At 49.0% G+C, this 16298-nt stretch overlaps 6 pseudogenes; 3 read left to right on the top strand and 3 right to left on the bottom strand.

Moving 5' to 3' along the window:
* Nucleotides 1–4393: 4393 nt before the first annotated feature.
* Nucleotides 4394–4512, bottom strand: LOC143936656 (5S ribosomal RNA; annotated as a pseudogene).
* Nucleotides 4513–4612: 100 nt separating this feature from the next.
* LOC143937754 (5S ribosomal RNA) lies at nucleotides 4613–4731 on the bottom strand (annotated as a pseudogene).
* Nucleotides 4732–5052: 321 nt separating this feature from the next.
* LOC143937401 (5S ribosomal RNA) lies at nucleotides 5053–5171 on the bottom strand (annotated as a pseudogene).
* Nucleotides 5172–8547: 3376 nt separating this feature from the next.
* LOC143937502 (5S ribosomal RNA) lies at nucleotides 8548–8666 on the top strand (annotated as a pseudogene).
* Nucleotides 8667–12397: 3731 nt separating this feature from the next.
* Nucleotides 12398–12516, top strand: LOC143936494 (5S ribosomal RNA; annotated as a pseudogene).
* A 95-nt stretch (nucleotides 12517–12611) lies between these two features.
* Nucleotides 12612–12731, top strand: LOC143936750 (5S ribosomal RNA; annotated as a pseudogene).
* The last annotated feature ends 3567 nt before the right edge of the window (nucleotides 12732–16298 follow it).

Raw genomic sequence — 16298 nt, 5'->3', positions numbered from 1 at the left:
TATACGGCGGTGCACATGAACAGAGTAGTTGACTGGTGCAGACACCTGAAGGATAAGCTGTGGGTTCGTCTGGAGCATGAATCCGTACCATTTCCACTTGAGGGTTTGCCCTGGAGTGGACCGGGCTGGTCGGGAGCGACGCGGGCACACCCACACATTGAGCCAACGTTACAAGAGCTAGACAGATATTTTACCCTGACGGGCGTGCCCAGTTTCCCTTCGCCCATGACTCCTATTATTGGACACCCACGCTTTGAACCCGGCATGACGGAAAAGTCTTTCCGCCTCGACCCTGACTGGGACCTTGTGCGGGCCTCTTCTTTTCTTGGCCCTAGGACGTGGACAGCGGTCTCCACTATGTACGAGGCGTTAGCAACCACGGCCCTGGGACAGTGGAAGCTTTCCCAACTCTCCCACTTCTTGAAATCTTTGCCAAACAGTGGCGAATTCCGCAGACCCCTAACATCGTTTGAGGAGGTATTCTCAGGAGAGGGACCGACCCGAAGGTCTCTTTCCCTGTCATATCGCATCCTACTGGACCAACTCTCCCAGGGTAACCTGGTGTTCGTGGAAAAATGGGAGCGAGACCTGCATGTCCGGCTCTCGCCAGACCAGAAGAACCACGCGCTTCTTTTTGCGCACAAGTCATCCCTATGTAGTAAATACCAGGAAATAGCTTATAAAATTTTGACCCGATGGTACAGGACCCCCACTGTCCTGGCGGCTATGTTTCCCGGTCACAGCCCTTTGTGCTGGAGATGCGGTGAACAAGCCGGCACGTTACTACATATCTTCTGGGAATGCCCTCAACTGGCCCATTTCTGGAGACAGGTTCTCAATATCATTTATGACCTCACGGCTATTGATCTCCAGAACAACCCAGCTGCGATCTTCCTCAATCTGACCCCACTCTCGAGCAAGAAGTACCATAAATCTCTCTTAAAACATCTTCTGAGTGGGGCCAGGGCATGTATACCTAGCATGTGGAAACAGCAGGCCGCTCCACTGGTGTCTCACTGGTTTGCAAGAGTTTGCGACATCTACCGTATGGAACAGCTCACATCAGCGTTAGGCGACAGGGAGGAAGAGCACACTGCTTGTTGGTTGTCTTGGAGCCTGTTCAGGTTTTCCGACGCATACAGATCCTATCTGTAGGCTCTGGCACGTGTATAGAGGGAAGGGTCCGGCCGTGGGAACCCATCGGAGTCCTCTTTCTTTCTCTCCCTTCTCGTATACCACCCTGGTTCACTCTCTCCCCCGTCTGCCTCGTAGCACTGTTAGCCCCCTATAACTTTCATTCTTTCTACCCCATCCCCTTCTCCTGCCCATTTGCTCCCCCCTCTTTCCCTACCCCCTAACTCCCAAGTATAATTAAAATACATGGTGATTGCAAGGATCTTTTCGTTTTGTTCCCTCGATTTCCCAGCCAGGGGTTGGCGGCCCTCGGGGTGGTCCCGGCTGAGCTCTTTGACCAATAGAATGAAGGTGACCGATGTTAGAGGCCCCTCAGTCTGGGCCTTGAGGGGGATCGCCCCGCGGACTGCCCTGGTTTATAAGTAGACACTAGGGTGCCAGATCATTAGAGTGGGATAATGTGGTGGCCTAGCCACGGCTGGGGCTGCTGCTGACATAAGTTGTTAGGTTTCCCCCGGTCCCCCACGAAGTATTAACTATGTATTTTTGTTAACCTGGAAAACTGAGGGATCTATGTCTTTTACAGTTTGTCTCTGTATTACCTGCAATCCGTAAATAAAGAATAAAAAAAAAAAAAAAGACACTAACCAGACCAGATCCTTCTATGGCACCTGGTCTTCCCAGGGAGTCTCCCATCCAGGTACTAACCAGGCCTGACGCTGCTTAGCCTCTGAAATCAGACGACATTGGGTGCTTTCAGGTTGATGTGGCCGTAAGCGTTCTCTTCAAGACACGCCCAACCCTCTTGACAAACGCCAAGATGGTCGCCTTGAGAAACAAGCAAAAAAAACAGGTCAAAGCCAACAACAAAAAAAGAAGCCTATGGGCTTACAGCGGACCTTAAAAGATGGGACCCACTAGCTCTGTCATGGTTCGGACGCTGTAATGTGTTGAAGATGAACGCGATGCCACGACTTCTCTATCTACTACAAGCCTTACCTATCAAAATACCCCAGACTTTCTTTCATGCGGTTCGCTCAATCTTTATCAAGTTCCTCTGGCGCGGGAAACATATGCGTATTGGTAGGGCAATGCTATTGCGACCGAAATTGCGGGGAGGTATTGGCTGCCCGGACCCTGCTCTATATTACACAGCAACGCACATGACACCGGTGGTTGACTGGTGCCGGTGTTCTGCCATATACTGTCCGGCCATGATATAGTGTCCGCACCGTACTGCGCATGCGCAGTACGGAGCAGACGAAGCTTCGGAAAATCTCCGAAGCTGAACGGCGCCTGCGCGGTGAGTGGAGGTGGTAGCCCCACCATCCAAGCGGACATAGGGTTGTGAATATTAAAGGGCCCCTCGCAGGCGAGCTTCGCTCGCCACGCTTCGGGCTCGGCCTCGCTGCGCTCGGCTCTTTTATATTCTTACTCTATGTCCACTTGGATAGTGGGGATAGAACCTGGACTCAGTGCGCAGGCGCTGTTCATGCTCGGCAATTTTCGGAATCTGTGTTGCTGTGTACTGCGCATGCGCAGTACACAGCGGACACTATCCGATGGGGGACCATATGTGATAAGACACCGGCATGGGGAACTGAAGCTATGGGTCAAGCTAGAGCAGGAGAAGGCACGGGTTCCACTGGCTGGTCTGCCTTGGGCGGGGAGGCCATTGGAGCCCTGTGTGACTACTCACCCGTTAATTGGCCCCTCGCTCGCCGAGATGGATAGTTTTTTTTTATCTTTCCCACCTGACTAACTTCCCTTCTCCTATGACCCCAATTATTGGACATCCTAGATTCCCTCCGGGCCTGTCTGACCAGGCCTTTACCAGGCAAGCCCCGAAAGGGCTTCTGAGAGCAGCCCTATTTCTTGGACCCACGGGCTTGATTCCCATGGGGACCATACTGCTAGAGCAAGTACCTGTTGCATTGGATAGCTGGAGAGCTAGACAGCTAATCCATTTCCTCAGATCACTACCTAACCATTCGTTCTTCTCTAGCCAATTCCACCCCTTCGAGGAACTTTGCCTGGATGATGGCCCAATTCGTGGTTCCCTCTCTAGGTCCTACCAAATCCTGACAGACGCACAATCCTCCACGGATCCACCCTTCCTAGCTAAATGGAAAAGGGACTAACAAACTACATTCTCCAAACCACAGAAGGACAGAATACTCTTTTTCGCCCATAAGTCGTCACTCTGCAGTAAATATCAGGAGATCTCATATAAGCTGATCACACGCTGGTATCGTACACCGGTGGTGTTGGCCAAAATATTCCCCGGTCAATCTGACCGCTGCTGTCGCTGTGGGCAACAGACTGGCACCATTCTCCACATTTTCAGGGAATGCCCTAAATTACAAACATTTGGGCAGCCTGTCCTGAGACTCATCCACAAGTTCACAGACATTTCCTTAGCCAATGATCCCGCAGCAGTTCTTCTCAATCTAACTCCTATGTCGAGAAAGCGTTATCATAAGTCCTTACTTAAACATCTCCTCAATGCAGCTAGGGCCTGCATCCCAAGTCAGTGGAAAGAGCAATCTGCTCCAATGGTGACCCAGTGGTTCGCAAGGGTAAATGATATTGAACGAATGGCAGACCTGACTGCCACAATGAGGGATAAAACGGAGGAGCATGGGAACAGATGGTTCTACTGGACCCAGTTTCGCTTTTCGGAAGAATACCTCCGCGAGACATAGTAAGCTCATGGTGATCATTGGAGATCGCTGTTCCAAACATTGGACAGCTGATGAGCTGGTGAGCCGAGGGCGTCTCTTGCTCCCTGGGAGGGGACCCCATCCTATCCACTCTACCCACGACACCCCCTTACCCCTTCTTTTCCTTTTCTGCCATTTCCTTCCCCAATCTTCTCTTTCCCCTTCTCCCTCCTTTCAGTTCTACTATTTCCCTTCTTAACTCAAAAAAGGGAAAAGAAAATGGTATGTTCCGACCCCATTTGACTACTACACAATACTCTTCCCCTATCTATGGATATCTAAACTCTTCGAGGATAGCAGGGCTAGTATCAATAATATTTTACGTGGTAGAGGATCCCAACGAGATGGAGCTTTAATCTCATCTTGATATGACCGCAAAGCTGTACACATGCTATTCTCCTCGGACTTCTTACCATTGGCTCTGATATCCATACAATATGATCGTTTGTTTGTAACTATTTGTATCACACATTCTGTGAAGTTGCCTTTGCATTGTATGTTGCATACTACTAAATAAAAAAAAATAAAAAAAAAGAAGCCTATGGCACCTGGTATTCCCAGGCGGTCTCCCATCCAGGTACTAACCAGGCCCGACACTGTTTAGCATCCGAGATCAGACGAGATTGGGTGCTTTCAGGGTGATGGGGCCGTAGGTAATCTCTTCGGGCACTCTCAACCCTCTTGACATACGCCAAGATGGTCACCTTGGGAAACAAGTGAAAAAAAAACAGGTCAAGGCCAACAACATAAAAAGAAGCCTACAGCACCTAGTATTCCCAGGTGGTCTCCAATCCAGGTACTAGCAAGGCCCAACCCTGTTTAGCTTCTGAGATCAGAGGAGATCGGGTGCTTTCAGGGTTATGTGCCCATAGGCAATCTCTTTGGGCATTCTCAACCCTCTTGACAAATGCCAAGATAGTCACCTTGAGATACAAGCGATAAAAAACAGGTCAATGTCAACAACATAAAAAGAAGAATACGGCACCTGGTATTCCAACGCCATCTCCCATCCAGGTACTAACTAGGCCCAACCCTTCTTAGCCTCAGAAAAGAGAAGAGATAGGGCTCTTTCGGGGTGATGCTGCTGTAAGCGATCTCTTTGGGCACTCTCAACCCTCTTGACAAATGCCAAGATGGTCACCTTGGGAAACAAGCAAAAAAAAGAAAACGAATCAACGCCAACAACATAAAAAGAAGCCTACAATAACTGGTAATCCCAGGTGGTCTCCCATCCAGGTACTAACCAGGCCCGACTCTTCTTAGCCTCCAAGATCAGATGAGATTGGGTGCTTTCAGAGTGATGTGGCCATAGGCAATCTCTTCAGGCACTCTCAACCCTCTTGACAAACACCAAGATGGTCACTTTGGGAAATAAGCAAAAAAAAAACAGGTCAACGCCAACAACATAAAAAGAAGTCTACGACACCTGGTTTTCCCAGGCGGTCTCCCATCCAGGTACTAACAAGGCCCGACTCTATTAGCCTCCAACATCAAACGAGATCGGGTGCTTTCAGGGTGATGTGCCCGTAGGCAATCTCTTCAGGCACTTTCAACCCTCTTGACAAACGCCAAGATGGTCACCTTGGGAAACAAGCAAAAAAATAAAAATAAGTCGGAAGCTAGAGACAATACGGCCCGAGTCCTCAATTTAATCCATGCGGCGCATGTACAGGGAAGGCCCTTGCTTATGTTGTCAACGGATGCGGAGAAGGCCTTTGACAAGGTGGCCTGGCACTTTATGCAGGCCACCCTGGAACATATAGGTCTTGGCCCCAACATGATGAGCTGGGTAATGTCGCTTTACTCCACGCCATCGGCAGCGGTACGGGTGACCGAGTGGTGCTCGGACTCTTTCCCCATCACTAATGGGACGAGGCAGGGGTGCTCTCTGTCTCCCCTAATTTTAATTCTGACACTGGAACCACTTATGTGTCACGTTCGGAATGACCTGAATATTACTGGCATATCCAAACCCTCGGCACACCACAAAATTGCGGCGTACGCTGACGATCTAATTTTTTCCGTCTCCAATCCACACATTTTGCTTCCCAAAATACTTGCGTCTCTACAGCGACACGGCAGCCTATCAAACTATAAAAACAATTGCGCCAAGTCGGCTGTATTGAATATATCGGTCCCGGATGGTGAGGCCAAGAGGCTCCGCTCCTCTTTTCCATTCTACTGGGCTGAAAAATCTATACGTTAACTGGGCGTTGACATCGCAGCGGATTTAGCGCAATTGTACCTGCTTAATTTTGTCCCTCTCCTGGATAGACTGAAATCTGATTTGGGAAACTGGCATGCTTTAACACTGACCTGGTTCGGGCGCTGTAATGCATTCAAAATGATGGCCCTCCCTCGGATCTTATACATGTTCCAGACATTACCGATCCGGTTACCCCCAATTGTTTTTCAGACAACTGCAGGTGCTGCTCCGGGACTTTATTTGGGCGCGTGAAGGGTGGCGGTCAATTCTTCCATCCGGAGAATATGATTGACTTTGGAATACCACAGCACCTTGGATGGGGGCTGAGGCTGCCTCCACAGTGCGGGAATGCAGGCCCGGGCGGCATTCAGGAGTTGCATCGTGAGGGTTTTTTTATATTTTCGAACAGGCTGTTCGGTCAAGTGTAGAAGGCACGCTACTGGGAACCCAAAAGTTCCTCAAGGTCGGGCATGCCCAGAAAAGGTGTCCCATGGTCCCCATATCTGAATTTCACCTCCAACAAACATCCGGGATCGATCTATCCATTTTATTCAGAAGGTATGGGACTCTATACCAGCGTGAGACTATCTTGTATCTTGATATTGGTTTGCGATGGAAGCTTTATGTACTAAGGTCAGGATCTTCCCTATCTGTTGTGGGGTAAATGTGATGCCTAAGTCCCTCTCCCATTTGTGGATAAATGGTGGGGGTCGACTCCTCCTCCTGACTACTCAATAGGTTGTACAGGAGGGAGAGGGTGTGTCGCACAGGTTCCCTTTTGTGACAGATGGATTCATAGGGTGTCAGGTCTCTAGGAGTGTAGGGGGCCCTTTGTATGGCCAGAAGAAAGTGACAAAGTTGATAAGCACTAAACAAGTCAAGCGGAGGGTCAGAAAGCTCGGCGACAGTTTGCGTGGTCGGGAGCCCTCCCGTGGGCCACACCTCTCCCAGACGCTGTTTCCCCACCACTGTCAACTGTCGCAGTTTCTTGTTGGTAAATCCCGGTGGGAAGTCTGGATTAGCTATAACCGGAGTCATTGGTGATGGCAGGGGAGCAATGTGTGTGCAGCGGAACAACCTCCGCACAACAGCCAACGTAGCTCCCACTACGGGGTGACCTCTGAGGTCTTTTGGTAGGGAGGACAGGAGCCACGGGGAGGTCAATAGGGGAATGGATCCATCCTCAATCTCCATCTCCACCCACTGCTTGTGTGGGCCATTACAATGCCAATCAACGACTCTCACTAGCAGAGTCACTCTGTAGTATTGTCTCAGATCTGGGAGACCCAGACCCCCCTTGTCCTTTGGTCTGGCAAGCAATTGCAAATGGGCTTTGGGCAGTTTGCGCGCCCAAATAAAGTCCCGGAGCAGCACCTGCAGTTGTCTGAAAAAAATTGGGGGTAACCGGATCGGTAATGTCTGGAACATGTATAAGATCCGAGGGAGGGCCATCATTTTGAATGCATTACAGCGCCCAAACCAGGTCAGTGTTAAAGCATGCCAGTTTCCCAAATTAGATTTCAGTCTATCCAGGAGAGGGACAAAATTAAGCAGGTACAATTGCGATAAATCGGCTGCGATGTCAACGCCCAGTTAACGTATAGATTTTTCAGCCCAGTAGAATGGAAAAGAGGAGTGGAGCCTCTTGGCCTCACCATCCGGGACCGATATATTCAATACAGCCGACTTGGCGCAATTGTTTTTATAGTTTGATAGGCTGCCGTGTCGCTGTAGAGACGCAAGTATTTTGGGAAGCAAAATGTGTGGATTGGAGACGGAAAAAATTAGATCGTCAGCGTACGCCGCAATTTTGTGGTGTGCCGAGGGTTTGGATATGCCAGTAATATTCGGGTCATTCCGAACGTGACACATAAGTGGTTCCAGTGTCAGAATTAAAATTAGGGGAGACAGAGAGCACCCTTGCCTCGTCCCATTAGTGATGGGGAAAGAGTCCGAGCACCACTCGGTCACCCGTACCGCTGCCGATGGCGTGGAGTAAAGCGACATTACCCAGCTCATCATGTTGGGGCCAAGACCTATATGTTCCAGGGTGGCCTGCATAAAGTGCCAGGCCACCTTGTCAAAGGCCTTCTCCGCATCCGTTGACAACATAAGCAAGGGCCTTCCCTGTACATGCGCCGCATGGATTAAATTGAGGACTCGGGCCGTATTGTCTCTAGCTTCCGACTTATTTTTATTTTTTTGCTTGTTTCCCAAGGTGACCATCTTGGCAATGTCAAGAGGGTTGAAAGTGCCTGAAGAGATTGCCTACGGGCACATCACCCTGAAAGCACCCGATCTCGTTTGATGTTGGAGGCTAATAGAGTCGGGCCTTGTTAGTACCTGGATGGGAGACCGCCTGGGAATACCAGGTGTCGTAGACTTTTTTTTATGTTGTTGGCGTTGACCTGTTTTTTTTTCGCTTATTTCCCAAAGTGACCATCTTGGTGTTTGTCAAGAGGGTTGAGAGTGCCTGAAGAGATTGCCTATGGCCACATCACTCTGAAAGCACCCAATCTCGTCTGATCTTGGAGGCTAAGAAGAGTCGGGCCTGGTTAGTACCTGGATGGGAGACCACCTGGGATTACCAGTTATTGTAGGCTTCTTTTTATGTTGTTGGCGTTGATTCGTTTTCTTTTTTTTTGCTTGTTTCCCAAGGTGACCATCTTGGCATTTGTCAAGAGGGTTGAGAGTGCCTAAAGAGATCGCTTACAGCCGCATCACCCTGAAAGCACCCTATCTCTTCTGATCTCAGAGGCTAAGAAGGGTTGGGCCTAGTTAGTACTTGAATGGGAGACGGCCTTGGAATACTAGGTGCCGTAGTCTTCTTTTTATGTTGTTGGCGTTGACCTGTTTTTTTTCGCTTGTTTCCCAGGGTGACTATCTTGGCATTTTTCAAGAGGGATGAGAGTGCCCAAAGAGATTGCCTATGGGCACATCACCCTGAAAGCGCCCAATCTCCGCTGATCTCAGAGGCTAGAAAGGGTCGCGCCTTGTTAATACCTGGATGGGAGACCGTCTGGAAATACTAGGTGCGGTAGGCTTATTTTTATGTTGTTGGCGTTGACTTGTTTTTTTTTGTTTGTTTCCCAAGGTGACCATCTTGGCGTTTGTCAAGAGGGTTGAGCGTGCCTGAAAAAATCTACTATGGCTGCATCACCCTGAAAGAGCCAAATCTCATTTGATCTCAGAGGCTAAGCAGGGTTGGGACCTGGTTAGTACCTGGATGGGAGAACACCTGGGATTTCTCGATGCCATAGGCTTTTTTTTAAGTTGTTGGCATTGACTTATTTTTTATTTTTTTGTTTTATTCTTTTATTAAGTATAAGTAGAACAACATAAATATAACAGTCAACCATACAGCATGACCCAGGGTCACAATTACATGGTAACAAAAAATAGGCAGCCAAATAACTCTGGGTTCTCAGAGGGGAGTCCTAGAGTTTCATGCAGAAATGAGAGAAACCCCACCTCGGACATGTAGTACAGTATAACTAATGCAGCCCTGTTCGGACAAATGTAATCATGGAGAGCAACTGGGACCACAGCGAGCCAGCTTATCATGACCTATGTGAACCAGAGTAAAATATGAGCCGGTCGTGTCCAGAACCCTGGGGCTCTTCTGGGTCCCAAAGGCTAGTAAGGAGACAAGGCACAGTCAAAAGGGAGGACGGGGGAAGAAGAGAGTGCAAAGACGGAGAGAGAGGAGGGGGGGGGATGGCGGCGGGGAAAAATAGAAAAATAAAGACAAAAAGGGAGGGGGGGGGATGCCACCGAGGGCAGACATGGCCTACGTAGGTAAACGTTAGATGTTCAGTCTTTTTCTGGGACAGGGGCGCTGCTCACCTCCCGAATGTAGTCTCAAGTACCAGAAAAATACCTCCAGGGCCTCCATGTAACACTAAATGCCTCTTCAGTGTTGTGAAGGGTGGCGGTCAATTCTTCCATCCAGAGAATATGATTGACTTTGGAATACCACAGCACCTTGGATGGGGGGCTGAGGCTGCCTCCACAGTGTGGGAATGCAGGCCCGGGCGGCGTTCAGGAGTTGCATCGGGAGGGTTTTTTTGTATTTTCGAACAGGCTGTTCGGTCAAGTGTAGAAGGCACGCTGCTGGGTTGTCTGCGATATCTACATTTCTGAGAGTTTTTATCGTCTCGGTCACCTCCACCCAAAAGTTCCTCAAGGCCGGGCATGCCCAGAAAATGTGTCCCATGGTCCCCGTATCTGAATTGCACCTCCAACAAACATCCGGGATCGATCTATTCATTTTATTCAGAAGGTATGGGACTCTATACCAGCGTGAGACTATCTTGTATCCTGATTCTTGATATTGGTTTGCGATGGAAGCTTTATGTACTAATGTCAGGATCTTGCCTATCTGTTGTGGGGTAAATGTGATGCCAAAGTCCCTCTCCCATTTGTGGATAAATGGTGGGGTCGACTCCTCCTCCTGACTACTTAATAGGTTGTACAGGAGGGAGAGGGTGTGTCGCACAGGTTCCTTTTTGTGACAGATGGATTCATAGGGTGTCAGGTCTCTAGGAGTGTAGGGGGCCCTTTGTATGGCCAGAAGAAAGTGATGAAGTTGATAAGCACTAAACAAGTCAAGCGGAGGGTCAGAAAGCTTGGCAACAGTTTGCGTGGTCGGGAGCCCTCCCAAGGGCCACACCTCTCCCAGACGCTGTCTCCCCACCACTGTCAACTGTCGCAGTTTCTTGTTGGTAAATCCCGGTGGGAAGTCTGGATTACCTATAACCGGAGTTATGGTGACGGCAAGGGAGCAATGTGTGTGCAGCGGAACAACCTCCGCACAACAGCCAACGTAGCTCCCACTACGGGGGTGATCTCTGAGGTCTTTTGGTAGGGAGGACAGGAGCCACGGGGAGGTCAATAGGGGAATGGATCCATCCTCAATCTCCATCTCCACCCACTGCTTGTGTGGGCCATTACAATGCCAATCAACGACTCTCACTAGCAGAGTCACTCTGTAGTATTGTCTCAGATCTGGGAGACCCAGACCCCCCTTGTCCTTTGGTCTGGCAAGCAATTGCAAACGGGCTCTGGGCGGTTTGCGCGGCCAAATAAAGTCCCGGAGCAGCACCTGCAGTTGTCTGAAAAAAATTGGGGGTAACCGGATCGGTAATGTCTGGAACAAGTATAAAATCCGCGGGAGGGCCGTCATTTTGAATGCATTACAGCGCCTGAACCAGGTCAGTGTTAAAGCATGCCAGTTTCCCGAATCAGATTTCAGTCTATTCAGGAGAGGGACAAAATTAAGCGGGTACAATTGCGCCAAATCCGCTGCGATGTCAACGCCCAGGTAACGTATAGATTTTTCAGCTCAGTAGAATGGAAAAGCGGAGCGTAGCCTCTTGGCCTCACCATCCGGGACCGATATATTCAATACAGCCAAAGGTGCAATTGATTTTATAGTTTGATAGGCTGCCGTATCGCCGGAGAGCCGCGAGTATATTGGGAAGCGAAATGTGTGGATTGGAGACGAAAGAAATTAGATCGTTAGCGTACGGCGCAATTTTGTGGTGTGCCGAGGGTTTGGATATGCCAGTAATATTCGGGTCATTCCGAACGTGACACATAAGTGGTTGCAGTGTCAGAATAAAAATTAGGGGAGACAGAGGGCACCCCTGCCTCGTCCCATTAGTGATGGGGAAAGAGTCCGAGCACTCTGAAAGCACCCAATCTCGTCTGATCTTGGAGGCTAAGAAGAGTCAGGCCTGGTTAGTACCTGGATGGGAGACCACCTGGGAATACCAGTTATTGTAGGCTTCTTTTTATGTTGTTGGCCTTGATTCGTTTTGTTTTTTTTTCGCTTGTTTCCCAAGGTGACCATCTTGGCATTTGTCAAGAGGGTTGAGAGTGCCCAAAGAGTTCGCTTACAGCAGCATCACCCTGAAAGAGCCCTATCTCTTCTCATCTCTGAGGCTAAGAAGGGTTGGGCCTAGTTAGTCCCTGGATGGGAGATGGCTTTGGAATACCAGGTGCCGTAGTCTTCTTTTTATGTTGTTGACATTGACCTGTTTTTTTTTCGCTTGTTTCCCAAGGTGACTATCTTGGCATTTGTCAAGAGGGTTGAGAGCGCCCAAAGAGATTGCCTATGGGCACATAAGCCTGAAAGCGCCCGATCTCCTCTGATCTCAGAGGCTAAACAGGGTCGGGCCTTGCTAGTACCTGGATTGGAGACCACCTGGGAATACTAGGTGCTGGAGGCTTATTTTTATGTTGTTGGCGTTGATTTGTTTTTTTGTTTTTTTGTTTACCAAGGTGACCATCTTGGTGTTTGTCAAGAGGGTTGAGAGTGCTTGAAGAGCTCGCCTATGGCCACATAACCCTGAAAGCACCAGATCTCGTCTGATCTCAGAGACTAAACAGGGTCGGGCCTTGTTAATACCTGGATGGGAGACCACCTGGGAATACTAGGTGCTGTAGACTTCTTCTCATGTTGTTGGCGTTGACTTGATTTTTTTGTTTGTTTCCCAAGGTGACCATATTGGCGTTAGTCAAGGTTGAGAGTGCCTGAAGAAATCTCCTACGGCCACACCACCCTGAAAGAGCCCAATCTCATCTGATCTCAGCGGCTAAGCAGGGTTGGGACCAGTTTAGTACCTGGATGGGAGACCGCCTGGGATTTCCAGATGCCGTAGGCTTCTTTTTATGTTGTGGCCATTGACCTATTTTTTTCCACTTGTTTCCAAGGTGACCATCTTGGTGTTTGTCAAGAGAGTTGAGAGTGCCTGAAGATATTGGCTACGGTCACATCACCCTGAATCTGTTCCATCTCATCTGATCTTGGAGGCTAAGCAGGGTCCGGCCTGGTTAATGCCTGGATGGGAGACCGCCTGGGAATACCAGGTGTCGTAGGCTTCTTTTTTTTTCAAATAAAATTTTTTCTCCAAATAGGGGAAGACGGTCCCCCGAGTACATAATGCAACAGAGAAATACAGAGCAAAAAGCAGCTGAACAATACTTGATACAGGTATATTGGCAACTGTGAGTCTGCCTTCCATCAATCACAATGATTCGAGGCACGGATAAAGTACTGTACCAAGATCCAGGGTCACACAAACCCCAGGTCCCTCCGGCATAATCCATCCAGAGGGGGGTGTGGGGCCGTCATTCCCAATTTTCCACTCTTTCCAAAAGAGAGAGGGGGTGGAGGGGGTGAGAGATAGGGGAGGAAGGCCGAAAAGAGAAGGGTTGAAAGATCAGAAAAGGAGAAGAGGGGACAAGACACGATGGCAGCCACTGTCCAAGGGGCCAGTCAAGGAAAGCTCAGAGCACTAAGGCGATAGCAGGCGACATCCTTCCAGCGAGAATATAAAGGTATTCCAGATGTCTCAGGTTTGTTTAAAAAATTCTTGTTTACCTTGTGATGTGAGGATCAAGTCCTCCATTTTTTTTAATGTTTTCTATTTTCCTAAGCCAGTTCCCCCCCTTACGAAAGTTCCCCCCCTTACGAAAGGGGGGGAACATTTTTTCCAATAGAGAGGGATGCAGGATTTCGCCGCATTTATCACATGCCATAAAATAGATTTTTTTGTACTTCTTAATGGGAATCTGTGAATGGTACAAGAGAAAGAATGCAGCCTCTTCCTGGATGGAGAAGTCTGTGAATTTTTGTGTCATGCATCGGATCTCTGTCCAGAAGTCCACCAAGCTGAGGCAGGACCAAAAAATGTGCAGCAACGTGCCCTCTTCTTCTCCACACCTCCAGCATATGTTCGAGGAAGAGGGGAAACATTTCTGCAGCTTTGATGGTGTCAAATACCACCTGGTGAGAAGTTTAAAATTCGTCTCCTGTATCTTCGTGCACAGCGACATTTTGAGAGCCAAAGTGATAATGCGTTGTCTCTGTGCTGGGGAAAATTAGCAATTAAGGTCCTTTTCCCAGTTGGCCAGACAGGTTAAGTGTGGGTAATCTGTTTGAGAGAGAATGTGGGCCAAAGGGCCTTCGCTCCTGCATAGAGTCTCGAACTCCGTCTGAGGGCGGGCGAACGTTTGAGGATTGGGGATGGAATGGAGAAAATGATGTCGTTGCGCCGCTCTCCAAAAAGGCAGTTGGAAAGCCCTGTCGGATCTGTTAGGGTTGAGAAAGAAGGCCATTTTCCATCAATGACGAATTTAGACGCATTGTCTAGGTTGGAATTTCTAAGTGGGTCCCCAGTTCAAAGGTTGGATGGCCACATATAGGGAATAGGGGGGAAGTCAAAGACGTGAGTGTGTTTTGGGTAGCGATCAGGTGACTGACTTTCAACTAAGCCCCTATAGTGGGATGTGACATAAATTCTGTGGGTAAATACTTATAGCACCACATGGCGCTTCTTATTCAGGATTCGGGAGTGAGCTTAGAAAATTAGTTTCGATTCCAGTCCAATACACGCCCCAGATGGGAGGCCAGGTAGTAGCGTCGCAAGTTAGGGAGAACCAACCCTCCCTGTTGTTTAGACAATGTCAGCTGTGACCGCTTAAGTCTGGGATTTTTGTGGGCCCAGTTAAATTGAGTGAGCAAGGATTGAGCTTGCTTAAAAAACAGGACTGGAATCTGGATCGGGAGAGCTTGGAAAAGATAAGTAAATTTAGGGAGTATGTTCATTTTAATGAGATTGCATCTGCTGAACCAGGAATGGAGGCCAGAATGCCACCCGTGAAGCAAACTGCGGATCTTAGTGACAAAGGGTGGGGGGAAGTTCAACATAAACGTACGCGCAATGTCCGGTGGAATGTAAGTACGTGAGTATATCTTACTTATCCATGCCAGCATCCGTTCACTCAGACCTATATGGCGAAGGACCGAGAACATTAATGTCCATTTGACCCGATCAAAAGCCTTCTCGGCATCAGTACTCATGAAAAGACAAGGGGTCCCAGATGACTTTGCTTTACGGATCAGGGTAAGCACCTTAGTGGTGTTGTCCCTATCTTCCCTGGTGGGAATAAAACCTAACTGGTCAATATGTATAAGGGACTACAAGTGATGTGCCAATCACGTGGCGAGGAGTTAGAGAATAGTTTTAGGACCGAATTTTGGAGGGAAATGGGTCTGTAGCTCCCACATAGGCCCGGGTCTTTGCCCTCCTTAGGTATCAACGAGATGTGGGCTCTAAGGGTATCCTCAGGAAAATCCCCATTCGAGCTCAGAGTATTAAATAAATTCACCAAGCGCGGGCCGAGAATAGGGAGGAAGGTCTTAAAGTATTGTGCGGTATATCCGTCAGGGCCCGGAGCCTTACCCACCTTCGGAGGTCCCACGGCCGTCTGGACTTCTTCCAGTGTGATCGGGTCCTCCAAGTACTCCCGTGATTCCGATGAGAGGGTTGGTAGACCAGAACCGGTTACATATCTGTCTATATTGTCCTGTCCAGACCCTGAATCGGGCAGGTTGTAGAGATCAGAGTAACATTTTTCAAAGACTTCGACTATTTGGGTTGGGGTAGAGGCCCTCTGGCCATTCTCATCTATCAACTGTGGTATGTAAGAGCCAGATTTCAACTCCTTTACCGACCTGGCTAAGATTTTTCTGCATTTGTCCTCTGACTCCTACGTCAGTTTACGACAAAACTGGAGTGCCGCTTTCGCTTTATAATGGAGTAGGACAGCAATATGGGTATGGAGTGTCCCCAATTCAATCTCTAAGGTCCGTAAGGGGGTATGTTTATGTTTCGCTTCAACAGAGGCAAGTTCACGAAACAGATTAGCAAGCTGTTCCTTCCGTGTTCGTTTGATGCGCGCCCCGTGCCTGATAAGTACCCTGCGGAGTACTGACTTGTGAGCCTCCCAAATTATCCCCGGGTCACAGTCCTGCTTTAGTTTTCTTGGAAATAAAGGTCCAATTCCCTGGTCACATCTGCTAAAACTTCCGGTATCTGGAGGAGGCTCTCATTAAGGTGCCAGAATAGAGACCTAGGTGAGGGGTAGGGAGCGAGGAGCAAGAGGCAGAAGTGTCAACCGATGGCGAAAGGGGGCATTAAAGTCCCCACCTAATATCAATTGGCCCTCCCGAAAGTCACATCATCTGTGCAGGGTAGTTCTGAGGAACGTGTCTTGGTGATCATTGGGAGCGTACACAGTGGCAAATGTAAAAAGGCGCTCTCCAATGTGGCCCCTAAGAAAAAGATATTGGCCCCCAGGGTCCACCAGAGAATCCTGGAGAACCCAGGGGAGCCTGCTAGAGATCAGAATGGAGAGGAGGGGTTAGTAGAGTGGTAGACCTTAGG

Source organism: Lithobates pipiens, unplaced genomic scaffold, assembly GCF_037356315.1.
Source record: "Lithobates pipiens isolate NorthernLeopardFrog02 unplaced genomic scaffold, aLitPip1_a1.2 Scaffold_28, whole genome shotgun sequence".
NCBI lineage: Eukaryota > Metazoa > Chordata > Amphibia > Anura > Ranidae > Lithobates > Lithobates pipiens.
Note: the sequence above shows the minus strand (reverse complement) of the source record. Positions and strands in the feature narration are given on the sequence as shown.